The sequence below is a fragment of the Dama dama genome, chromosome 27 (assembly GCF_033118175.1).
Source record: "Dama dama isolate Ldn47 chromosome 27, ASM3311817v1, whole genome shotgun sequence".
NCBI classification, from domain to species: Eukaryota; Metazoa; Chordata; class Mammalia; order Artiodactyla; family Cervidae; genus Dama; species Dama dama.
In genome coordinates this window covers 9,226,022-9,252,526 of record NC_083707.1, presented here as the reverse complement: position 1 = coordinate 9,252,526, position 26,505 = coordinate 9,226,022, and the positions used below count along the sequence as shown (strand labels likewise).

The 26,505-nt window shown below is 44.9% G+C and overlaps 1 long non-coding RNA gene across 3 annotated transcripts in view; it reads left to right on the top strand.

Moving 5' to 3' along the window:
• Positions 1 to 1,107: 1,107 nt before the first annotated feature.
• Positions 1,108 to 26,505, top strand: part of LOC133047745 (uncharacterized) — a 64,176-nt gene continuing 38,778 nt past the window's right edge. Inside the window, exons 1-2 of one of the 3 annotated variants that reach the window (XR_009690831.1) lie at positions 1,108 to 1,166; positions 2,049 to 2,163. This is a non-coding gene — a long non-coding RNA (uncharacterized LOC133047745). Of the gene's footprint in view, positions 1,167 to 2,048; positions 2,164 to 16,217; positions 16,271 to 26,505 lie in introns of those variants that run through there. The other 2 variants (XR_009690833.1, XR_009690832.1) reach the window with 2 other exon arrangements.

The following is a 26,505-nucleotide window of genomic DNA, read 5'->3' as shown; positions in this document are numbered from 1 at the left end:
CTCCAGTATCTATGTGCATTGGCAGGTGGGTTCTTTACTGCTAGCTCCACCTGGGAAGCCCATTCATAGAATATACAATACATATTTTATAAAAGGGGATCTTTCTCCCAACATTTTACTGTAAAAACTTTCAAATATAAAAGTGGAAAGAGCTATACAGTCAACATCCATGTCACTACCACCTAGATTCTATAATTAAAATGTTACTGTGTTTGCTTCGTCAAATATCTGTCCGTGTGTTCACTCCACAGCAGGGATTTTCATATGATACGTTTGATTAAGCTAATGAAAAAACAAAGTTTATGAACTTACTTACATGAGGAGAGTTCCTAGTTCAACAGAATAATCAGTGATAGCTCCAGAAATATCTTAGTTGCCCTTATAAACCACTGTTGTTTGCCAAACATGGGAGGGGCTCAGTTCCCGTATAAGGCTTCTGGTGTACATGGACTTTAGGCAATTAAAGTGCTGAAGGTTCCTTTCTTGATAGCATTACTGAGCCAGAATTTACCTAGTCTTTAAGTGAAAGTGAAAGTTGCTCAGTCGTGGCCGACTCTTTGCAACCCCATGGACTATACAGTCCGTGGAATTCTCTAGGCCAGAATACTAGAGTGGGTAGCCTTTCTCGTCTCCAGTCTTAAAAATGACTTTTATTAAACTTGTAGGGAGAAATGCCAATTAAAAAAAAAAAAAAAACTACATGGGATTTTAAGCTTAGTGGAGATACTACAATCAGTGTTTGTCATATGATTTTTTTTGAAGATTCCATGAAATCCTATGGACAGGGGAGCCTGGCAGGGTTGCATAGACAGACACGACTGAGCATGCATGCCCTTGCAGCTTAACTCACAAATGAAAGTCTATTCTGTGGGTTCAGTGAGGCAGGTAAAAGTTGAATATGCCTGCGGCCTCACAGCCCGTTAGGAGGCCGGCCATCAAGAAATGTTTGCTTGTTTTCTTCTCTGCTGTGTACTTTTCCTTGAGAGTGAATGTGTCTCTGCACTACTTCTGTCTAGGGCTAGATGTCTGTGTGCTGTGAAAAGTCTAGCATACCGCCTCTGACCAGGGAGGGGAGGAGCTGTGGGTGTGCCCAGGGCTCAGTGCAGACTTTGATCCAGGGCCAGGTGCCTTGAGTTTGGGTTCAGCCACCATCCTTCGTACTTGGGGTGAGTTGGGACTTACCTGGTGGCCCAGTGGTTGAGAGTCCGCCTGCCAATCCAGGGGACATGGGTTCGATCCCTGGTCTGGGAAGATTCCACTTGCCGAGGAGCAACCAAGATGGAGCCTGAGCCTCTAGAGCCTGTGGTCTGCACCAAGAGAAACCACAGCAGCGAGGAGCCCGCACCCGCGTGGGAGAGGAGACCCGTCTGGTGCAATGAGAGAAAGCCCGCACGAAGCAACGAAGACCCAGAGCAGCCAGAAATAAATTAAAAAAAAAAAAAAAAATGTTGGGGCAAGTTATTTAGCTGCCCTGAGTTTCAATTCCTGCATGATGGAATTAATTTAATCCATGCTGAATTCGCCTCCCCAGGTTGTGATCAAGATGAGTCTAAAATGCCTGGCTCCTATTGACAATAGTGAATACTAGTTGCCATCAGTTAAAGTGTGGTTAAAAATTAGATACTTAGGAGGAAACTAAAATATATTGGTAGAATAGAATTCTTAGTTTTGAGCTGGAAGGGACTTAAAAAATCCTCTCCCTCAACTCATCTGACAGATTTGTTGTTGTTGTTCAGTTGCTCAGTTGTGTCTGGCTATTGCGACCCCATAGACTGCAGCGCGCCAGGCTTCCCTGTCCATCACCATCTCCCCCGAGTTTGCTTAACTCACGTCCATTGAGTCAGTGATGCCATCCAATCATCTCATCCTCTGTTGCCCCCTTCTCCTCCTGCCCTCAATCTTTCCCAGCATCAGGGTCAAAAAAGAAAGTGAAGTCTAGAGACATTAGATAATTTCCCCACACTAATCAGTGAACTTATTCTGGAATAGGGTGAAAAGTGAGGGGTTTTTTTATTCCCTCAGTTAAAAAACTCTTTCCACTATAACAGGTAAACCTGATTTGAGGATGCTGAAGACGGCCTCCTGCACCATGAAGAACCCAGTCCTTGGAGACACCCAGACCTGAGTCCACATCCAGACATCAGCTCTTACCATGTGGCCTGGGTAAGTTACACCCTGGTTTCCGCTCTGTAATAGGGTTTTGTAATCCTACCAGAGGAGGCTGTTCTGGGGTTAAATGAGATAACAAAATAAGACACATCACACAGTGCTTTGGCATATAGTGACAGGTTCCCCATTAGGGCAGCTGCTGTCATTGAAAAGCAGGAAGAGAAGGTGGAGAAAGAGGAGGAGGAGGGGTTTGAAGGGAAGAACCCATTCCCAAATTTTCATAAGGGATCATGGAAGAAGTGGATCCTGAAAAGACTGTGGCACTCTCAGGGGACGTTAGAAGAAAAGCAGAGACCAAGTAGGAGGATAGGAGATGAGATGGAAAGCAGAGCAGAGAGCAGAGATGTTGATGGAAAACAGCTGATGGTCGTCAAGCGTTTCTGTTCCTTTCTGGGTTCTTGCCTTTGGTTAGAGACAGATGATCCCAGACATGGTGCAGTTTGACTCCACTGCTAGATTTGTACCAACAGCCTTCCACCTCACTCCTGTGCAAGCAATTACTTTTTCTTGATTCCTGTGCACGCGTGTGTGCTAAGTCACTTCAGTCCAACTCTTTGCAACTCTGTGGACTGTAACCCGCCAGGCCCCTCTGTCCCTGGGATTCTCCAGGCAAGAATACTGGAGTGGATTGCCATGCCTCCCTCCAGGGGATCTTCCCCACCCAGGGATTGAACTCATGTCTCTTACGTCTCCTGCATTGGCAGGCAGGTTCTTTACCACTAGCGCCACCTGTGAAGCCCTTCTTGACTCCTACCTGAGCTTAACTTTTTTTCAGAACTTTTAATTTTGTATTGGGGTATAGCCGATTAACAATGTTGTGATGATTTCAGATGAATAACGAAGGGACTCAGCCATACACATGCATGTACCCGTCCTCCCCCAAACTGCCCGCCCAATTTCTTTAAATTACATGGATCCAAACCACTGTCTGGCCAGGCTGCTTTGCAACCTGTGTTATATTGAATAGCTATGTAAAATGTAGGCTCAGAATAAGCTTTTTGCTCAATAATAGAGTGATGGTAGTCGTGGTGGTGGTAAGTTGCTTTAGTCGTGTCTGGCTCTGAGACAGTTGTTTTGAATTCAGGTTGTAACCTTTATGATAGCTGGGCAGAGCAGACAGACTGTTGGAGTCCATGAGGCAGGGAAGTGTCTTGGTCAGGAGCACCAGGCTGTAGAAGCGTCTGTGATGATGGACATGTTCTCCATCTGCTCTGCCTGGGATAAGCCACGGACCATGCATGGCTATTGAGAACTTGAACCATGGCTAGTGCCATGGAAGAACTGAACCTGTAGTATTGTTTATTCTTAATTAGGTTAATTAATTTATTCTTAAAACTTTATTTTGTTGAAGTATAGTTGATTTACAATGCATTAATTTATGCAGCACAGCACGGTGATTCAGTTATACATGTATAGACATTCTTTTTCATGCTCTTTTCCATTATGGTTTATCACAGGCTGTTGACTATAGTCCCCTGTGCTGTACGGTAGGACCTGTTGTGTATCCATCCTAATGTAATAGTTTGCATCTGCTCATCCCAAACTCCCTAACATCCCTTCCCCACACCCCTCCCCTTTGGCATAATTAGGTTAATTTAAATTTAAAATATGGCCACATGTGGTTAATGGCTACCACATGGGGCTGTGGTGCTGGAGAAGACTCTTGAGAGTCCCTTGGACTGCAAGGAGATCCAACCAGCCCATCCTAAAGGAGATCAGTCCTGGGTGTTCATTGGAAGGACTGATGTTGAAGCTGAAACTCCAGCACTTTGGCCACCTGATGCGAAGAGCTGACTCATTTGAAAAGACCCTGATGCTGGGAAAGATTGAGGGCAGAAGGAGAAGGGGACGACAGAGGGTGAGATGGTTGGATGGCATCACTGACTCGATGGACATGGGTTTGGGTATACTCCGGGAGTTGGTGATGGACAGGGTGGCCTGGCGTGCTGTGGTTCATGGGGTGGCAAACAGTTGGACATGACTGAGCGACTGAATTGAACTGAACATGGGGCTGTGCAGGGCATGGCGCAGACACTCAGGAACGAGGCCAGGGTTCGCATCCCAGCCTTGTCCTCACTGGTCTCTGCACTGCTCTGTCCCGAGGTGTCTTCATCTGTCGGACCTTTGTGAAGACCGTGAGTCAGTAGGTGAGGTCAGTATATGGAAAGACATGCCTTGAACCAATATATGGAATAAGTCACTATATGGAAATGAATCAATATATGAAAAGTACTTTAGGAAATACTTCCCTGGTGGCTCAGTGGTAAAGAATCTGGCAGGAGACCTCTGCCAAGAACCCAGTACAGGAGACATGGGTTCCATCCCTGGGTCAGGAAGATCCCCTGAAGAAGGAAATGGCAACCCACTCCAGTTTTCTTGCCTGGTCAGAGGAACCTGGTAGGCTGTAGTCTGTGGGGCCACAAAGAGTTGGACACGACTTAGCAACTAAACAACACTTAAAACAATACCTGAAAATATCATATATATATATATAAGATGCCAACCCAGGGATCAAACCCAAATGTCCTGCAAATGGAGAATCCAGGTGGATTCTTTACCACTGAGCCACCTGGAAAGCCTATATAACTAACATACAACACTATATTAATTTTAGGAATATATAATGATTTTATATTTGTGTATATTATGAAATGATCACTCCAATAAGTCTAGTTACATTCACCACCATATATACATAATTTTTTTCTTCTGAAGAGATCTTTTAAGATTTTTGAACTTAGCAACTTCTACATATGCAGTATATGTGATTGGTGATAGAAGCAAGGTCCAATGCTGTAAAGAGCAATATTGCATAGGAACCTGAAATGTTAGGTCCATGAATCAAGGCAAATTGGAAGTGGTCAAACAGGAGATGGCAAGAGTGAATGTTGACATTCTAGGAATCAGCGAACTAAAATGGACTGGAATGGGTGAATTTAACTCAGATGACCATTTTATCTACTACTGTGGGCAAGAAACCCTTAGAAGAAATGGAGTAGCCATCATGGTCAACAAAAGAGTCCAAAATGCAGTACTTGGATGCAATCTCAAAAACGACAGAATGATCTCTGTTCGTTTCCAAGGCAAACCATTCAATATCATGGTAATCCAAGCCTATGCCCCGACCAGTAATGCTGAAAAAGCTGAAGTTGAACAGTTCTATCAAGACCTACATGACCTTTTAGAACTAATATGCAAAAAAGATGTCCTTTTCATTAGAGGGGACTGGAATGCAAAAGTAGGAAGTCAAGAAACACCTGGAGTAACAGGCAAATTTGGCCTTGGAGTACGGAATGAAGCAGGGCAAAGGCTAACAGAGTTCTGCCAAGAGAACGCACTGGTCATAGCAAACACCCTCTTCCAACAACACAAGAGAAGACTCTATACATGGACATCACCAGATGGTCGACACCAAAATCAGATTGATTATATTCTTTGCCGCCAAATATGGAGAGCTCTATACAGTCAGCAAAAACAAGACTGGGAGCTGACTGTGGCTCAGATCATGAACTCCTTTTTGCCAAATTCAGACTGAAATTGAAGAAAGTAGGGAAAACCACTAGACCATTCAGGTATGACCTAAATCAAATCCTTTATGACCATACAGTGGAAGTGAAAAATAGATTTAAGGGACTAGATCTGATAGACAGAAAGCCTGATGGACTATGGATGGAGGTTCGTGACACTGTACAGGAGACAGGGATCAAGACCATCCCCATGGGAAAGAAATGCAAAAAGGCAAAATGGTTGTCTGAGAAGGCCTTACAAATAGCTGTGAAAAGAAGAGAAGCGAAAAGCAAAGGAGAAAAGGAAAGATATTCCCATTGGAATGCAGAGTTCCAAAGAATAGCCAGGAGAGATAAGAAAGCCTTCCTCAGTGATCAGTGCAAAGAAATAGAGGATAACAACAGAATGGGAAAGACTAGAGATCTCTTCAAGAAGATTAGAGATACCAAGGGAACATTTCACGCAAAGATGGGTTCGATAAAGGACAGAAATGGTATGGACCTAACAGAAGCAGAAGATATTAAGAAGAGGTGGCAAGAATACACAGAAGAACTGTACAAAAAAGATCTTCACAACCCAGATAATCACAATGGTGTGATTACTCACCTAGAGCCAGACATCCTGGAATGCGAAGTCAAGTGGGCCTTAGAAAGCATCACTACGAACAAAGCTAGTGGATGTGATAGAATTCTAGTTGAGCTATTTCAAATCCTGAAAGATGATGCTGTGAAAGTGTTGAACTCAATATGTCAGCAAATTTGGAAAACTCAGCAGTGGCCACAGGACTGGAAATGGTCAGTTTTCATTCCAATCCCTAAGAAAGGCAATGCTAAAGAATGTTCAAACTACCTCCCAATTGCACTCATCTCACACGCTAGTAAAGTAATGCTCAAAATTCTCCAAGCCAGGCTTCAGCAATATGTGAACCGTGAACTTCCAGATGTTCAAGCTGGTTTTAGAAAAGGCAGAGGAACCAGAGATCAAATTGCCAACATCCGCTGGATCATCGAAAAAGCAAGAGAGTTCCAGAAAAACATCTACTTCTGTTTTATTGACTACACCAAAGCCTTCGACTGTGTGGATCACAGTAAACTGTAGAAAATTCTGAAAGAGATGGGAATACCAGACCACCTGACCTGCCTCTTGAGAAACCTGTATGCAGGTCAGGAAGCAACAGTTAGAACTGGACATGGAACAACAGACTGGTTCCAAATAGGAAAAGGAGTATGTCAAGGCTGTATATTGTCACCCTGCTTATTTAACATATATGCAGAATACATCATGAAAAACGCTGGGCTGGAAGAAGCACAAGCTGGAATGAGGATTGCCGGGAAAAATATCAGTAACCTCAGATATGCAGATGACACCACCTTTATGGCAGAAAGTGAAGAGGAACTAAAAAGCCTCTTGACAGCAGGGACAGGAGCAGATCCAGGGGCCCCCGTGGCCCCTCTGGGGACCAGCATGGTGTTCCCCAGATGCATGCCCTGCCACCCTCTGGAATATGAAAGATAGTTTATTGAATCTATATTTTTCCATTAAAATCTTCAAACATAAAAGCTCTGTAACAAACATCCAAAAAAATAAATAAATAAATAAAAAGCCTCTTGATGAAAGTGAAAGAGGAGAGTGAAAAAGTTGGCTTAAAGCTCAACATTCAGAAAACTAAGATCATGGCATCTGGTTCCATCACTTCATGGGAAGTAGATGGGGAGACAGTTGGAAACAGTGTCAGACTTTATTTTTTTGGGCTCCAAAATCACTGCAGATGGTGACTGCAGCCATGAAATTAAAAGACACTTACTCCTTGGAAGGAAAGTTATGACCAACATAGATAGCATATTCAAAAGCAGAGACATTACATTGCCAACAAAGGTCCGTCTAGTCAAGGCTATGGTTTTTCCAGTGGTCACATATGCATGTGAGAGTTGGACTGTGAAGAAAGCTGAGCACTGAAAAATTGATGCTTTTGAACTATGATATTGGAGAAGACCTTTGAGAGTCCCTTGGACTGCAAGGAGATCCAACCAGTCCATCCTGAAGGAGATCAGTCCTGGGTGTTCATTGGAAGGACTGATGCTGAAGCTGAAACTCCAGTACTTTGGCCACCTCATGCGAAGAGTTGACTCATTGGAAAAGACCCTGATGCCGGGAGGGATTGAGGGCAGGAGGAGAAGGGGACGACAGAGGATGAGATGCCTGGATGGCATCACTGACTCGATGGGCATGAGTTTGAGTGAACTCTGGGAGATGGTGATGGGCAGGGAGGCCTGGCGTGCTGCGATTCATGGGGTCGCAAAGACTGAGTGACTGAACTAAACTGAACTGATAGTCACCATGCTGTACATTTTATTTCCACGACTTTTTAATTTTATAACTGGAAGTTCCTACCTTCTAACTCCTTTCATCCATTTTGCATCCTACTTTTCCAGCCCCTTCTTCTGGCAGCCACGAATCTGTTCTCCATATCTCTGAGCTTGCTTTTTTTGTAAACTTTTGTTTTTTTTCAGATGCTATGTATTAAGTGAGATCATGTAATATTTGTGTTTCTCTCTTAGACATATTTCATTTAGCATAGTGCCCTCAAGATCCATCCATGTTGTTGCAAACAGCACAATTTCATTATTTTTATGGCTGAATGATGTTCCAGGGTATATGTGCCACATTATCCAGTTATCCACTGGTGGACACTGAGGTTGCTGTCATATTTTGGCTGTTGTAAGCAGTGCTTCTAGGAATATAGGGGTGCATATGTGTTTTCAACTTGGTGTTTTCATTTTCTCTGAATAAATACCTAGAAATGGAATTGCTAGATCATATGGTAGTTCTATTTTTAATTTTTGAGGAACCTCCATCCTGTCTTCCACAGTGGCTGCATCAGTTTACGTTGCCACCCATCGTGCACAAGTGTTCTCTTCCCCCGCATCCTTGCCAAAAGTTGTCATTTCTCGCTTTTTGGTAATAGCCATCCCAAGAGGTGTGACATGATATCTCACTGCCTCTTTGTGGCTTGGATCTGCATTTCCCTGACAATTAGTGATGCTGAGCATCTTTGCATGCACCTATTGGCCATCTGTGTGTCTTCTCGGCAAAAATGTCTTTTCAGATCCTCTGCCTGTTTTAAACTGGATTGTTTATTTATTTTGCTATTAAGTTGTATGAGCTCTTTGTATACTTTGGATGTTAACCCCTGTCAGATATATAATTTGCAAATATTTTCTCCCACCTAAGTAGGTTGCCTTTTCATTTTTGTTAATGGTTTCTTTTGCCATGCACAAGTACCATGAACAGGCTCCATGTTGGACACCGAACAAGATAAAACACTGAACAGGAAACTATGACTCCTGCTTTCATGAAATTTATAGGGGTGTGTGTGTGTGTGTGTGTGTGTGTGTGTGTGTGAGTCATTCATTCGTGTCCACCTCTGCAACCTGATGAATGATAGATTGCAAATGTCAACTTTGGGAAAAAAGCCTAGACCAGAAAGAAATCTTACAGCAGCTTGTGTATAGTAGCCTTCAATAAAATAAAAACTTCCTCTAAAATCTTTACTAGAAAATAGAGATTTGGTCCCCTAGTAGCCCCCAGGAAAACAGTGATGTGCAGTGTGTATTTCCCATTATGACATTGCTGCGCCTGCTAAGTCGCGTCAATTGTGTCCGACTCTGTGCGACCCCATGGACTGTAGCCTGCAAGCCTCCTCTGTCCATGGGACTCTCCAAGAACACTGGAGTGGGTTGCCATTTCCTTCTCCAATGCATGAAAGTGAAAGTGAAGTTGCTCAGTAGTATCCGACTCTTCGCGACCCCATGGACTGTAGCCTACCAGGCTCCTCTGTCCATGGGATTTTCCAGGCAAGAATACTGAAGTGGGTCACCAGTGCCTTCTCTGATTATGACACTAAAAGCCCTTAAATTGGGTGTCTCTGTTCTATCACAGAACTAAGAACGTAGACATTGGTGAAGCTCCTCACTGGGGATTTATTATTAAAGTGGAACACCAAGGAGTTATTAGATCAATAAAAATCTCTAAAATGATTTTGAAATGATCAGAGAATGGGGGACAAAAAATTATAGTAGCAACATTCTTTGGATTATGGGAACCAGGAAGTGTAATCAGCCATAAGTAGAAGTGAAATCCATGAGATGAATATTATTGCTCAAGGAAAATATAAAACAAAAAGGTACAAAAAAACATATAAAGCACACAGCCCATGTGCTTTGTCAAAATTATTTTATTGCAGTTGCTGAAGTACATTAGTTTATCTGTGGTGCTTTGTAAATATAATAATAGCAATGCACGTGTGGGTGCTCAGTGGTGTTCAACTATTTGTGACCCCATGGACTGTAGCCTGCCAGGCTCCTCTGTCCATGGGATTTTCCAGGCAAGAATACTGGAGTGAGTTGCCATTTCCTTCTTCTGGGGATCTTCCTGACCCAGGGATTGAACCCACCTCTCCTGCATTGGCGGGTGGTTTCTTTACCCTGTACCACCTGAAAAAACTAATAAAAGTGAGGGATTAAAAGAATAACAAACGAGACCCAAGCGATCTTCGCTGCCTCATTTTATGATAGCTAAAAGATATCTGAAAGCATCTTATGATAGTTACATTGTGGGAGTGAGGAAAGGGCGTGAGGAAAGTGCTGGGGGCTTTGCATGTGATGTAGACTCTTCCCTCCAGCCTTCGTCCCAGGTATAGTTCCGATCCCTAGGGCTATGAACACCGGCCTATCTAAGAGGAGCTAGCAGTTTCCTTAGACAAGTTGCACGTAATGCCTTAAGTTCAGTCAAACAGTATCAAGTGATACTTTATTTAGGCCAAGCCGGAATCCATCGCCGGGCAGCGATCATCCCGACGGCTTTGTGGAGGGTGGAGGGGGACTTGGGCTGGGACGATGGACCCGTTTTGGAACAGGCACACAGGATTGAAGAGCCAGCCGAAACGATGCGTGGCGTGAACAGGAGTAGGAGGGAGCCGGCCTTGTAAAGATCCTTGCATTGATTTCCTCTCCTGGGATAGAAGATATGGGCTGCAAGTCTTCACTGGTGGCTCAGATGACACAGAATCTGCCTGCAACGCGGGAGACCTGGGTTCCATCTCTGGGTCAAGAAGAGCCCCTGGAGAAGGAATGGCAACCCACTCCAGTATCTTTTATTTTTTTTTAGGTAATTTATTTTAATTGGAGGCTAATTGCTTTACAATATTGTGGTGGTTTTTGCCATGCATTGACATGAATCGGCCAGAGGTCCCCCATCCTGAAGCCCGCTCCGACCTCCCTCCCCATCCCATCCCTCAGCATTGTCCCAGTGCACCAGCGTTGAGTGCCCTGTCTCATGCATTGAACTTGGACTCCAGTATTCTTACCAAGAGAATTCCATGGACAGAGGAGCCTGGGGTGCTACAGTCCATGGGGTTGCAAAGAGCTGGACTTGACTGAGAGACTTAGAGAGAGAGAGAGAGAAATAAACAGGGATAAATACATCAGGTAGTAATGTATTGTGGAGAAATTTGACACACTTGGGAAGGAGCTTGGGTTTTATCTCATAAATCAACCATTCTGCCCCCTGGTAGTGTATTAGGCTCTCCAGGGAGCTTTATGGAAATGCAGACTCCTGGGCCTCTAGTTGACTGCCCCAGAAACTTGGTGAGTCCTATAACCTGCAGCTTTTTAAAGTTCTTTAGATGGTCCAATCCATGGACCAAAGTGTACAAACCAGACCTGCAGGTAACGGAGAAATACAGAAACTTTTCAAGACAGAAATTTGAAAGTGGAATTCCAAGAAGCTTAATTTTTTTAGACGTGAATGTTCAGGCTGACTGGGGCTTCCCAGGTGGCTCAGTGGTACAGAATCCGCCTGACAATGCAGGGGACACAGGTTCGATCCCTGGTTCAGGAAGATGCCCTGGAGGAGGAAATGGCAACACAATTCCCATATCCTTGCCTGGAGAATCTCATGGACAGAGGAGCCTGCTGGGCTTACAGTCCATGGCGTTGCAAAGAGTCAGACAAGACTGAGTGCCTGAACAACAACTACAAAGCATTCTGTGAGTTTCTGTGGAATCTCACATGCTGAACCTGCCACCTTGCCCTTCTTTGAGCTGTCTGAGCAAATCTAAACCTCCACGTACATCTGTCTGTCTGCCCAGTTAGAGCTGGCCACAGCTGGATGCAAACCCACAGCTGGGTTGACTGGTTTATTTTCAATTCGTGACCACAAAAGTCAAGTGATTTTGCAATGCTGCCCGGAAGTCATCCTTTGAAAACCCAAGTCTGATCCCTGCTCTGCTCAAACAGGCCCGGTTAATTCCGCATAGAAGCAAAGCTCCCCCAAAGCCTATGAGGCTGTGCCTGTTCCTGGCTCCCCTCCCTTCCAAGGGGCAGAGGAACAAAATCTGCCCTCGGGGTTCCTTCTGGTCTCAGCGGTGACACGACCATTCTCTTAGTTGAAGAGAGCTCAACACCCCAGCCCTGGAGAAAGGCATGGCAACCCACCCCGGTTTCCTCTCCTGGAGAAGCCCATGGACAGAGGAGCCTGGTGGGATATGGTCCATGGGGGTCACAGAGAGTCAGACAGGACTGAGCGCCTGAGCACCCTCAGCACCGCAGGGCCTCTCTCAGCTCTTCCTACTTCTTCCTCCTCTGCAGCCTCTCGGCAGAGCCTGTCTGCTCTTTCACAACAAGGTTCTTTATTTCCACTGCTCCTCCTACCAGAACGTCTCTAAGTTTAAACCTGGTCTGAGAGGTGACTGGTTGGGCCTGAGGCCGCCGCCAGGAGGCAGAATGAGGAAATGGTCGCAGAAGACTCCCCTGACTGCCCTTGCCACCCCCATGGCCTTGCTTCATCGTCACTGTGTTTTCCCATGACCTTCATTTTCACTGACTCCTCCAGAAGACAAGGGAAGGAAGAGGAAAGAACACACCTCGGTAAATAAAATCGACTATAACCTTATCATCCGGGTTCCTTGTTGTTGTTGTATAGTGGCTCAGTCCTGTTTGACTCTTTGACACCATGGACTGTACCCCCACGGGGTTGCAAAGAGTTGGACATGACTGAGCGACTGAGCTGAACTGAACTGTAGCCCCCCCAGGCTCCTCTATCCATGGGATTCTCCAGGCAAGAATACTGGGGTGCGTTGCCGTTTCCTTCTCCAGGGCATCTTCCCGACCCAGGGATCGAACCTTTGTCTCTTAAGTCTCCTGCATTGGCAGGTGAGTTCTTTGCCACTAGCGCCCCCTGGGAAGCCATCTGCTATACTGCATACTTATTTCATGTGTATCTTGTAACCTACTCTCCTGTCATCCAGCCCTGGAAGGTTTCTGCACTTATTTCTAAGAGTTCACAGGAAAGGAGCCCCCTGCCCACCCCTCCCTTAGGCCTGTCTCCTGACTTCAAGAAGGAGCACCTCCCTTTTCATCCCTTCTTTCCTGGGATGGAAGCTGGGGGCCTGCTGGGTAGCCCCTCAGTTCAGTCACTCAGTCATGTCAGACTCTTTGTGACTCCATGGACCACAGCATGCCAGGCCTCCCTGTTCACCACCAACTCCTGGAGTTTACCCAAACTCATGTCCATCAAGTCGGTAATGCCATCCAACCATCTCATCCTCTGTCGTCCCCTTCTCCTCCTGCCCTCAATCTTTCCCAGCATAAGGGTAGCCCCTGGAGATATATTTGTGATCAGAACAGATGAAAATTCCTGCCTTAATAACTTTCATTTAGAAGAGAGATCAGACAATAAGCATTAAAAAAAAAAAAAGTGAATTGCATAGTAATCGAGAAGGAGGAAGGGCTTTAAGGAACAGAAAAATCAATGTCAGGGGATAGAAATGGGGGGGAGATGGTGGGGATTGCCATTTCAAGTGAGTGGCCAAGGTCACACGCATTTCACTCTGAGAGGATAATGGCAACTTTGCTTTTAGATATGTTAAGTATGAGATGCAGATGGGTGATACAAATGGCCTGGGGTCAGTATGAGATTAAAAAAAAACTAGACTTGAATGGAGAAGACAAAGCCAAAGGTAATATTCTCTCTCTCTCTCTCCCTCTCTTTTTAATATTTATTTACTTGGCTGAGCTGGGTTTTAGTTGCAGTACTCTTCATTGACTGTGGCATGCGGTTGAGCCATGTGAACCATTAGTTGGGGGCATGTGGAATCTAGTTCCCTGACTGAGAATTGAACCTGGGTCCCCTGCATGGGGAGCTTGAAGTCTTAACCACTGGACCACCAAGGAAGTTTTGATAATAGTCTCTTAAAAGTTCTCTGTGCTTCAAATCTCCTGCCTCTACATTATTTTCTGTGTTATCAAGCCTGATCTTTGTAAAACACAAATCAGGTCCTGACACACCCCTGTTTATCTAGATAATTTATTATTCTTTCTGGCTTTATCCCTTTGATGACTACTTTAGTGCCCAGAAGGCAGCAGCATGGATGAACACCAGTTTCCTTCTTTTTCCTTTCTCTTTCCTTCTCCAGATAGAATGCCAGTTTATCTGGGAAGATGAATTCAATCACTTCCATGACAGGAGTTTGGGTGGATATCACAAAAAGCCAATTAAAAAGCTCCTTAATGGGGTTAATCATGAGGATTAAATGAATCAAAGTAATAGGATATCAGGTATTCTGTAAATTATGTCTTATTTATAGCCTTCCCAGAATAAGGGGATTCCTAGGTGCTTCCCCTGAGAAGGGAATGGCACCCCACTCCAGTACTCTTGCCTGGAAAATCCCATGGATGGAGGAGCCTGGTAGGCTGCAGTCCATGGGGTCACTAAGAGTGGGACATGACTGAGTGACTTCACTTTCACTTTTCACTTTCATGCATTGGAGAAGGAAATGGCAACCCACTCCAGTGTTCTTGGAGAATCCCAGGGACAGAGGACCCTGGCAGGCTATAGTCCATGGGGTCGCAAAGAGTCAGACACGACTGAGCACACACTCACGCAGGCACACAGAATAAGAAACTCTCTCATCAGATCAACAGCAGCATAGGTATTTGCATCCTAGTGGAGTCGAGCCCAGGACTATTGCAGGAAGGGAGACTCCTTCCAGGGCCTGAGAGCGGGCTCTTTTCTACTCGGAAGTGAATTGCGGGGGAGACACGTGCGCTGACAAAGCAAAGGCCTTCGCTGGGAAGGGGCGCCCGGTGGAGAGCCGGGGGCGAGGGAGCCCAGGAGGGTGCTCCGCCACGTGGCTCACAGTCTCGGGTTTTATGGTGATGGGCTCAGTTTCCGGGTTGTCTGTGGTCAGTCGCTCTGATTCAGAGTCCTTCCAGAGGTGGATTCCAGAGAGGAAGATTCTGGGAGGTTGATGGGACACGTGGTCAGTGTCTCCTCTCTCCTTTTGACCTTTCCCCAGTTCTTCCGGTTGGTGTTAGTTCCCCGTTTCTTTACCATGACCTCCTGTGGAGGATAACATGTGGAAGGAGGGTCAGGAGGGAGGGGACACATGTATACCTATGGCTGATTCATGTTGATGTTTAGCAGAAACCAGTACAATACTGTAAAGCAATTATCCTTCAATTAAAAATAAATTAGAAAAAATATAACTCATGCAAGTGGTTTCTATGGTGCCTGGCCGGCGTGGGTGGTTTCGGTCAGTAGTTCCCCTAACAGTACTGATTGGGTCACACGGAGGCGTCATCTTCCAAGGAAGTTTTGCAAATGTGCTCATGTACTTCTGCGCCTTGGCCGAGGTCCCCACGGATCCTGTTTCTCTCTACCTCTGCTTCCTGATCCATGGGGGACAAGTCAGCGAGATGACCTTTTCAATAGTGTCTTGCTTTTCCCAGAGAAAGCGTGAGTCAGGATTGGGCTGTGCAGCTTAGACAGAATTTGGGTGCCGTGAAGGATGTTCTGTCTTAAATGCCTGGTGGAGGCATTTCACAGTGATGGTTGTAACCGCCCGTGCCCTCACTGACGTCAAGACTCCAAAATCCCTTGGGGCCCTGGTCGGACTGGACAAGCCTACTGCAAACATCCTTGGTTTGGACGCTGGTTGTCTGATCAGTGAGGCCACTTGTGGTTTTTTCTCATGCTGGCGGGAAGCAGAATGTAAAGATGGCAAGGACATGTCAAACCACTTAACCAAGGAGGCCAGAAGACCCAGGGGCACTCATGCCCATGAAGAGTTAGGAAGCAAACCAAAAAAGATAAGCCTGTAAATGCCTCAAGGTTATGAAATTGAAATCTAAGGACAATTGATCATGAACACCCAACTAAGCTGGCCCATAACGTCCTGACTTTCTTGTTCACTTTCGCTCTTAAGTCTCTCCCAGTTCCTAGCCACTTCCAGTTTGGTGCTGCCCAACTGGAATTCATTTTTACTCAATAACTTTTCTCAATAACTCTTAACTCAATAATTTTTACTCAATAACTCTTAACTTTTCTTTCTTTTTTTTTTAAAGAGATGTGAGCCATTTTAAAAGTCTTTACTGAATTTGTTACAATATTGCTTCTGTTTTATGTTTTTGTTTTTTGGCCCTGAAGCTCCTGGGATCTTAGCTCTTTGACCAGAGATGGAACCTTCACCCTCTGCCTTGGAAGGCGGAGTCTTAACCACTGGACCACCAGGGAAGTCCCAACTGTAGCATTTTAAGTATGCCTCTGTTTATCTTTGAACAGACATTAAAGTGTGTGCACTGTAACTTCCCCTCCCCTGCCACACATGATAACTGATGCCAGCCCTGCCAAAGAGTCATCAGCCTCTGCCTAAGTATTCCTGTTCTATAAACATGAAACTATTAACTGCAGTCCCATCTATAAGAGTCAGTATCTAGTACAGAGAGAAGTCACTATTAGACAGCAAGTAGAAATTATAGCCATGGGCATTTGTGAAAATATTATGATTTTAAGTGAAAAAGGCAGAATATAAACTTGAATTTATCTTATGCTTAACACTAATTGTGGGAAAGAAGATGGAAAGATACCAAGAATGAAAACAGTTGTTATGCTTGGGCTTTGAGGGTAATTTTTATTTTAAGCATTTATAAATATTCTATAATTTTGCTTAGTCAGTGTTCTTATATAAAGCAAATACAAATATCTGCTTGAAAACAGAGAATGTAAGAAAGGGGCTAGTATTTTGCTGTGGCAATAGTAGCTCACAATGACATTCTCCAGCATTCAGGAAGTGAAAGCGTCAGTCACTCAGTTGTGTCTAACCGACTCTTTGCAACTCTGTGGACTATAATCCGTGAGGCTCCTCTGTCCCTGGGATTCTCCAGGCAAGAGTACTGGAGTGGGTAGCCATTCCCTTCTCCAGGGGATCTTCCTGACCCAGGGATAGAACCCGTGTCCCCGACATTGCAAGCAGATTCTTTACCATCTGAGGCATCAGAGAACCAATGATTAAAAAAAAAAAAAAAAGTTTTAACTTTATCTGGTGAAACAAGCAAACATTCCATACCTCTCTCCCGCTTTGAACACCTTTGTAGCTGTTTGTTGAATTTACATTTGCAATTTAATGAGATCTGAGGTATCATATTAAAAAGGAACAGGTTTAAGAGAAAACACAACACAAGAGGAAAAGATAAACCAATTCTTAGAACAAGTCTAATTACATTTGCACTTATAGCCTGGAAAACAGTATCTCCTGTATTATACTGCTCCAGACATCTGATTGGCAGAGTTTCCCCATCGGACTGAAATCCTTGGGCTTGTTTTAATGTTTCTTTATTACTTAGACATTACTTTGCTAGGGTGTGAGATGAGTGCAATTGTGCGGTAGTTTGAACATTCTTTAGCATTGCCTTTCTTCGGGATTGGAATGAAAACGAACCTTTTCCAGTTCTGTGGCCACTGCTGAGTTTTCCAAATTTGCTTGCATATTGAGTACAACACTTTCACAGCATCATCTTTTAGGATTTGAAATAGCTCAACTAGAATTCCATCACCTCCACTAGCTTTGTTCGTAGTGATGCTTTCTAAGGCCCACTTGACTTTGCATTCCAGGATGTCTGGCTCTAGGTGAGTGATCACACCATCGTGGTTATCTGGGTCATGAAGATCTTTTCTGATCAGTTGTTCTGTGTATTCTTGCTACCTCTTCTTAACATCTTCTGCTTCTGTTAGGTCCATACTATTTCTGTCCTTTATTGTGCCCATCTTTGCATGAAATGTTCCCTTGGTATCTCTAATCTTCTTGAAGAGATCTCTAGTCTTTCCCATTCTATTGTTTTCCTCTATTTCTTTGCATTGATCACTGAGGAAGGCTTTCTTATCTCTCCTTGCTATTCTTTGGAACTCTGCATTCAAATGGGTATATCATTCCTTTTCAACTTTGCCTTTAGCTTCTCTTCTTTTCTCAGCTATTTGTAGGGCCTCCTCAGATAATCCTTTTGCCTTTTTGCATTTCTTTTTCTTGGGGATGGTCTTGATCACGGCCTCCTTACAATGTCACGAACCTCTGTCTATAGGTCTATAGTTCCTCAGGCACTCTGTCTATCAGATCTAATCCCTTGAATCAATTTCTCACTTCCACTGTATAATTGTAAGGGATTTGATTTAGGTCATATCTGAATGGTCTAGTGGTTTTCCCTACTTTCTTCAATTTCAGTGTGAATTTAGCAATAAGGGGTTCATCATCTGAGCCACAGTCAGCTCCCTGTCTTGTTTTTGCTGACTGTATAGAGCTTCTCCATCTTTGGCTGCAAAGAATATAATCAATCTGGTTTTGGTATTGACCATCTGGTGATGTCCATGTGTAGAGTCTTCTCTTGTGTTGTTGGAAGAGGGTGTTTGCTATGACCAGTGCATTCTCTTGGCAAACTCTGTTGGCCTTTGCCCTGCTTCATTTTGTACTCCAAGGCCAAACTTGCCTGTTACTCCGGGTATTACTTGACTTCCTACTTTTGCATTCCAGTCCCCTATAATGAGAAGGACATCTTTTCTGGGTGTTAGTTCTAGAAGGTCTTGTAGGTCTTCATAGAACCGTTCAACTTCAGCTTCTTCAGCATTACTAGTTGGGGCATAGACTTGGATTACCATGATTTTGAATGGTTTACTTTGGAAATGAACAGAGATCATTCTGTCATTTTTGAGATTGCACCCAGGTACTGCATTTCAGACTCTGTTGTTGAGTATGAGGGCTACTCCATTTCTTCTAAGGGATTCTTGCCCACAGTAGTCAATATAATGGTCATCTGAATTAAATTCTCCCATTCCAGTCCATTTTAGTTCATTGATTCTAAAATGTCAGTGTTCCCTCTAGCCATCTCTTGTTTGACCACTTCCAATTTACCTTGATTCATGGACCTAACATGCCAGGTTCCTATGCAATATTGCTCTTTACAGCATTGGATTGCACAACTGCAATAACCTCATGTGCTAGCAAAGTAATGCTCAAAATTCTCCAAGTCAGGCTTCAACAGTGTGTGAACTGTGAACTTCCAGATGTTCAAGCTGGAGTTAGAAAAGACAGAGTAACCAGAGATCAAATTGCCAACATCCATTGGATCATCGAAAAAGCAAGAGAATTCCAGAGAAACATCTACTTCTGCTTTATTGATTACGCCAAAGCCTTTGACTGTGTAGATCACAACAAACTGTGGAAAATTCTTCAATCAGTGGGAATACCAGACCACCTGACTTGCCTCCTAAGAAATCTACATGCAGGTCAAGAAGCAGCAGAATCAGGCATGGAACAACAGACTGGTTCCAAATTGGGAAAGGAGTACGTCAAGGCTGTATATTGTCACCCTGCTTATTTAACTTATATGCAGAGTACATCATGAGAAATTCCAGGCTGGAAGAAGCTGGAATCAAGATTGCTGGGAGAAATATCAATAACCTCAGATAAACAGATGACACCACTCTTATGGCAGAAAGTGATGAGGAACTAAAGAGCCTCTTCATGAAAGGGAAAGAGGGAAGTGAAAAAGCTGGCTTACAATTCAACATTCAAAAAATTAAGATCATGGCATCTGATTCCATCACTTCATGGCAAATAGAATGGGAAACAATGGAAACAGTAACAGATTTTATTTTCTTGGGCTCCAAAATCACTGCAGATGGTGACTGCAGACATAAAATTAAAAGACGCTTGCTCTTTGGAAGAAAAGCTATGACCAACCTAGACCGCATATTAAAAAGCAGAGACATTACTTTGCTGACAAAGGTCTGTCTATTCAAGGCTATGGTTTTTCCAGTCGTCATGTATGGATGTGAGAGTTGAAGTATAAAGAAAGCTGAGAACCGAAGAATTGATGCTTTTGAACTGTGGTGTAGGAGAAGACTCTTGAGAGTCCCTTGAATTGAAGAAGATCAAACTAGTCAATCATAAAAGAAATTATTCCTGAATATTCTTTGGAAGGACGGATGCTGAAGCTGAAACTCTAATACTTTGGCCATCTGATGAGAAGAACTGACTCCTTGGGAAAGACCCTGATGCTGGGAAAGATTGAAGGCAGGAGGAAAAGGGGACGACAGAGCATGAGATGGTTGGATGGCATCACTGACTCAATGGACATGTGTTTGAGTAATCTCCAGGGGTTGGTGATGGACAGGAAGGCCTGGGGTGTTGCAGTCCATGGGATAGCAAAGAGTCAGACACGACTGAGCTGAACTGATTACTTAGATGCAGCAATTTAATGTTCAGATGCAGAGACACATGCTTTCTCATTGTTGTGTCTTCTGTTGTCTGGAGACTCCTAAAATCAGAGGGTGGACAGACTCTGTTTTATTCTTATTATTTGCCCACACCATTTAACTGTTTGATCCATGCTGGAGCCCTACAGCAAGCAGTTCATAAAGGATAATGTCTTCTGTCTTAGGATATGTGCTTAGTCAATAAGTTGTGTCCAACTTTTTGTGACCCCATGTAACCTTCCTGGCTCCTCTAACCATGGGATTTCCCAGGCAAGGATACTGGAGTGGGTTGCCATTTCTTTCTCCAGGGGATCTTCCTGACCCAGGGATCGAACCCTCATCTCCTACATTGGCAGGTGGATTCTTGCCTTGTGCCACCTGAGAAGCTCCAAATAGATAAGAGTCTCAGGTTTTTGGATAAAAAAGGACAACCACAGCAAATTCAATTTTAAATAAACTTAAAAACAGTATTGCTGTCCTTTTGGAATGAGAGTGTTGTGTGTGCTGTGTGCTCAGTCGCTCAGCTGTGTCTGACTCTTGTGAGCCCATGGACTGTAGCTCGCCAGGCTCCTCTGCCCATGGGGATTCTCCAGACAAGAATACTGGAATGGGTTGCCATGCCCTCCTCCAGGGGATCTTCCCAAGACAGGGATCGAATCCAGGTCTCCCGCATTGCAGACAGATTCTTTACCAGCTGAGCCATCAGGGGAGCCTGACTACTGGAGTGGGTATCCTGTCCCTTCATCAGGGGATCTTCCCGACCCAGGAATCGAATGGGGGTCTCCTGCATTGCAGGTGGATTCTTTACCAGCTGAGCTACCTGGGAAGCCCATGAGAATGTTAAATATATTTAATTTTTGCTTCTTTGACAATTTATGACAATTAGCCTTAGAGTTTTAAAAACTAGATGGAAATTAGCCATTAGTGTAGAGAGCAATAAATAAATATGTTCTATTGGTTTTTAGAGAGCAAAAGATACATTCTAATTTGGAGGATAAATATTGTTTTCCTCTTTTGATATAGCCTTTGAAATTCATGTGCTCTGGTTATTTAAGTAGTAAATACATAGTCTATTTGGGTGCTGAATCAAGCAAAGGGCAAGTCAAAAATTTTTAGTTTTATTCTAACTTGGTTATAAGTCTTAGAATCTAGGAAAACTTGTACCAGACAGACTGTAATTTCTTACTTTCCCTCCGTATAATACTTTAGCACAATTTTATGAAATCCCTTGTGGCTGTCTGTTAATTAGATAAATGGGAAAAAAGTTTTAATCTTCATCTAAAGAAAGAAAAGAAAGTGAAGTTGCTCAGTCATGTCCGACTCATCTTCATCTAAGGTAATCATCTAAGGTAAACTTGAAACATTTTTTTTTTACAGCTTTTTAGAATTAATTTTTATTGGCGTATAGTTGCTTTACAGTGTTGTGTTATTTTCTACAGTAAAGCAAAGTAAATCCGCTATATATACACATATGTATATAAATGCTTCCTGGGTGGCTCAGATGGTAAAGAATCTGCCTGCAATGCAGGAGACCCTGGTTCGATTCCTGGGTTGGGAAGATCCCCTGGAGAAGGAAATGCCAACCCAAAGTATTCTTGCCTGGAGAATCCGACGGACAGAGGAGATTGTCAAGCTACAGTCTATGGGTTCGCAAAAAGTCGGACCCAACTAAGCGACTAATTTGTTGTTTTTAAGCCCCCCTGTTTTAGATTTCCTCCCATTTAGGCCTCCACAGAACAGCGGGGATAGGTCCCTGTGCTCCGCATTAGGTCCTCATTGTCTCTCTGTTTTCTACATGCCATCGACAGTGTGTATTTGTCCATCCCAATCTCCCAACTCATCCTGCGCTTCTTTCCCCCTTGGTGTCCGTAGGTTTGTTCTCTATGTCTGTATCTCTATTTCTGGTTTGTAAATAAGATCGTCAATACCATTTTTCTAGATTCCACATGTATGCATGAACATAGGATGTTTGTTTTCCTCTTTCTGACCTGCTAAGGTAGACTTCTGATAAACAGTCATCATGCTTTGCTGTGTTGTTGGACTTCCCTCTCCTCTCATGCGAGCCGTTGCTCACTCTGCTGAGTTCTCCTGCTTTCCTGTTTCCTTGGTTACCTTTCCTTCCCTGGCCCATGACCAGCTTATTAATGTGGGGGCTCTTTACTATTTGGCCCAGATCAACAGTACCTGAAGGACTTCCCAGGTGGCTCAATGGTAAAGAATATGCCTGTCTATGCATAAGACCCAGGTTCCATCCCTGGGCTGGGAAGATCCCTTGGAGAAGGAAATGACAACCCACTCCAGCATTCTTGCCTGGAGAATCCCACGGACAGAGGAGTCTGGTGGGCTACCGTCCATGGGGTCGCAAGAGTCAGACACGACTGAGCAACTAAACAAGAATGACACAACAGTGCCTGAAAGGGCTCTTCCATCTGTGTTTGGCTGGTGGACACGTCTGCCTGAATTTGATTTGCTGTTGAAATTGGAACCATAAAGAGTGATGGGACAGCACTGGGAACTGAAAAGCAAAGAATGGAATGTTTTGAAATAATTTGAAACTTTGCCAGTCTGTTTTTAATGGAAATATTTTAATCAAGGCTTCTTAATTTTAAAAAATCAAGTAGACAATATGAATTCATTCTCAGCGAGATGATTAGGGAAACACAAATCAAGCCGCCCATCCGGCTACGCAAAAAAGGTGGATGCGTGTAAAGTTATATGAGGTTGGCCAGAATATTCGTTTGGGTGTTCGCGTGACGTCCTACGGAAAAACCCAAATGAACCTTTTGGCCAACCAAAAACAAAATGACATTGCTTCAAAAGGTCCTGAATGATAATGGGGCAGGATCATGTACTTCTGACCTGAGCCGGACTCTTCAGAGGTCGTGGGTGTTTGTGCTGAAGCAGTGGTGTTGCTGGATCAACAGGCAAAAAGGCAACTCAACAGAAAAAGGCATCGGCTCCTAGCATTTGGGGAACAGAAAGCCTGCATTGGCTGCTAAGGTCTTGACATGTTTAGGTTTTATTGCAAAAAGGAAGCTCATTTCTTCTCTTTTCAAATACTTAATATTTCCTCTGCATCTCCCCTCTCTCCTTCTCTTTCTTATACACACATGCACACACGCACGCACGCGCGTACACACACACCCACACACACCCCTCCTTCTTTTGTTTAAGAAGGAAATGGCAACCCATTCCAGTATTCGTGCCGGGAAAATCCCATGGACAGAGGAGCCTGGAGGGCTCTAGTCCATGGGCTCACAAAGAGTCGGATGCGATCGAGCAACTAAACAGCCACAAACTTCTAGACTTGACATCCTGAGGCTCACGCCCACAGCTCATGTGCTCATAGCTGCAGTCAGCATCTGCTCAAACCCCTTCCTGCCCCCAACTTCCCCCTTGACCTCCTCACTACTGGTTTCTGAGCCCCGCCTTGCCTTGTCAGCCTGGAACAAGGTCCTGGTGTCAGAAGGTTTCATCAGAACATCCCTCTGAGGGTGCCGCCATCCCACAGAGTCCGCAGCATCCACCTCCTGATTTGCAGAGAGGAGGCAGGCAAAGTCCGTGGACCTCTGGGTCTGGAGGAGCCCCGCCCCGTGTGTTGGGCAGTGAGTGGACCCATCCCTCTCCTTCTGCTAATCTGCTGCTGGCTGTCTTCCCGATCCTCTAGCCTTTCAAGTATGTTTGGGGAGCAGATCTCACACACAGACCCAGACGAATGTGTCTGGCTGATGAAAGCGTGGGGTTTGGGTGACTGTAGTTTTTTTTCCACCACTAGTCACTGATTTTGGTAGGTAAAATAGATCTGCACTCTCATTTAAGTCACGGACTGGAAGATGCATCATAACACACATGTGAGTGAGAAAAACCTGACTGTAAACTGAGAAAACTTGGACCTCAGTCCATATTCACTGTCGGGAAGCAGCAAGCCTGGGCAGCTTTGGGCTGAGTCGATTTCACCCCATGGGTTAGTTTCCTGGGGCTGTTGTCGTAAAGTGCCCCATGCGGGGAGTCTTAAAATCAGCGAGGTTGACTTTCTCCCGAGGCCAGAAGTCCAGAATGGAAGGGTTGGCAAGATTGGTTCTCTTTGGAGGCCCCAAAGGAGATCGCTTCACGCCCCTTCACTGGGGTCTGCCTGTGGCTGGCAGTCCTCAGGGTCCCTTGGCTCGGAGACACATCACCCCGGTTTCTGCTGTTGTCATGTGGCTTTCTCTTCTCTGTAGGTCTGTGTCCACACTTCCTTCTTTTTATAAGGACACTAGGCACTGCATTAGGGCTCATTCTACTCCAGTGTGACCACCTCTTAATCTGATCACATCTGCAATGGCCCTGGGATTCGGGGTTGGGACTAAAACACAGCTCCTCACTTGGGTTGGACCACTCAGCCCAGTTCGTGACATCCCCGCGCGTCCTGGACTGGCAGCTCCGCTCGGCCCATGCCCCTTCTCCGTCCGTCCTCCGGTGCCCCGTGCAGACCGCACACCCCGCAGCTTTCCTGCCTGCCTCCCCTCTTTCGTCCCAGGTTCCCCTCGCTGAGTGTTTCCACCAGCATCCTTCCCTGGGGGTCCTGACCTCCACTGAAGGGATCATCCTGGTTTGTAGTTGGCTTTTGATGTGTGCCCTTCATGGACCAAAGCTCTGTAGACCCTTGGCATTTTTAAACTTGACGTTTGTGACTTTAGCTGTTAGTGAGTAAATTGGATGCATGTACAGGAAGCAATGTGGATGATAACTTGGGGGCGTCCTTCTGCATTGGGTGCTTCTGCCATGTGTGTGGAGCTGCCCAGAGCTGTGAGCAAGCTCAGAAGCCCCCCACATGCACCCCCAAGCCTGGCTCACTGCTTCTCTACCCAACATCTCTCTTTTTTAAGAACACTGTCCACTGAGAAAGAAAATATATGTCCATGAAATGCTGCCAGAGACTTGGAACTAGGGAGGAAGAACAGCAGCCCAGATAAATATTTTTGGATGCGTATAAATTTGGAGATTCTTGAAGATCTCGTGTATTCCTCATGAATACAAGGGATTGATCATATTTGCATGTTGGACCACAGTCATTTTTAAGTCGTTATTTTTTAATTTTCAAGTTTTGATTCTTTTTTAGCAGCAGCAATTATTTTTCTAAAAATATTATTAACTGGAACTTTAATGTAAAATGATAGATAAAAATGAATAGGCAGGTTCCTCAAAGACTTAAGAGCTTTTTATTGTTTTTGGCTTGGTGAGATAGAATCTTTGAACTTAACATTCAAAAGAGGAAGAGGCCTGTTTAACAGGAGGGCCTCAGGAATCCAGCTCCTCTCTTCTGCCTAGCCCCCCAGCCCCCGGCCCAGGTGTGTCTGGGCATGGCACTCTTTGGCAGGGCTCGGCCAAGAGTGAACTTCAGTGGCACCTTCAGGGCTGGGGAACAGCCACTGGGGTCCCGTCTGTCTGGTCCTGAGGAGAACAGGTAACCATTCGGCAGGTATCCCTCTATGTGATAGTTACCCCTGTGTGTTACACAGTTACCCCTGTGTGTAATACAGGTACTCTGTATGTGACACAGTTATCCCTGTGTGTGATCCAGTTACCCCTGTGTGTGATCCAGTTACCCCTGTGTGTGACACCATTACCCCTGTGTGGGACACACTTACCCCTGTACATAATACAGTTACCCCTGTGTGTAATACAGTTACCCCGTATGTGACACAGTCACCCCTGTGTGTGACACAGTCACCCCTGTGTGTGACAGTCACCCCTGTGTGTGACACAGTTACCCTGTGTGTGACACAGTTACCCCTGTCTGTGACACAGTCACCCTGTGTGTGACACAGTCACCCCTGTCTGTGACAGTCACCCCTGTGTGTGACACAGTCACCCTGTGTGTGACACAGTCACCCCTGTCTGTGACAGTCACCCCTGTGTGTGACACAGTCACCCCTGTCTGTGACAGTCACCCCTGTGTGTGACACAGTCACCCTGTGTATGACACAGTCACCCCTGTCTGTGACAGTCAACCCTGTCTGTGACACAGTCACCCCTGTCTGTGACAGTCACCCCTGTGTGTGTCAGTCATCCCTGTGTGTGACACAGTCACCCTGTCTGTGACACAGTCACCCCTGTGTGTGACAGTCACCCCTGTGTGTGACACAGTCACCCCTGTGTGTGACACAGTCACCCTGTCTGTGACACAGTCACCCCTGTGTGTGACAGTCACCCCTGTGTGTGACACAGTCACCCCTGTGTGTGACACAGTCACCCCTGTCTGTG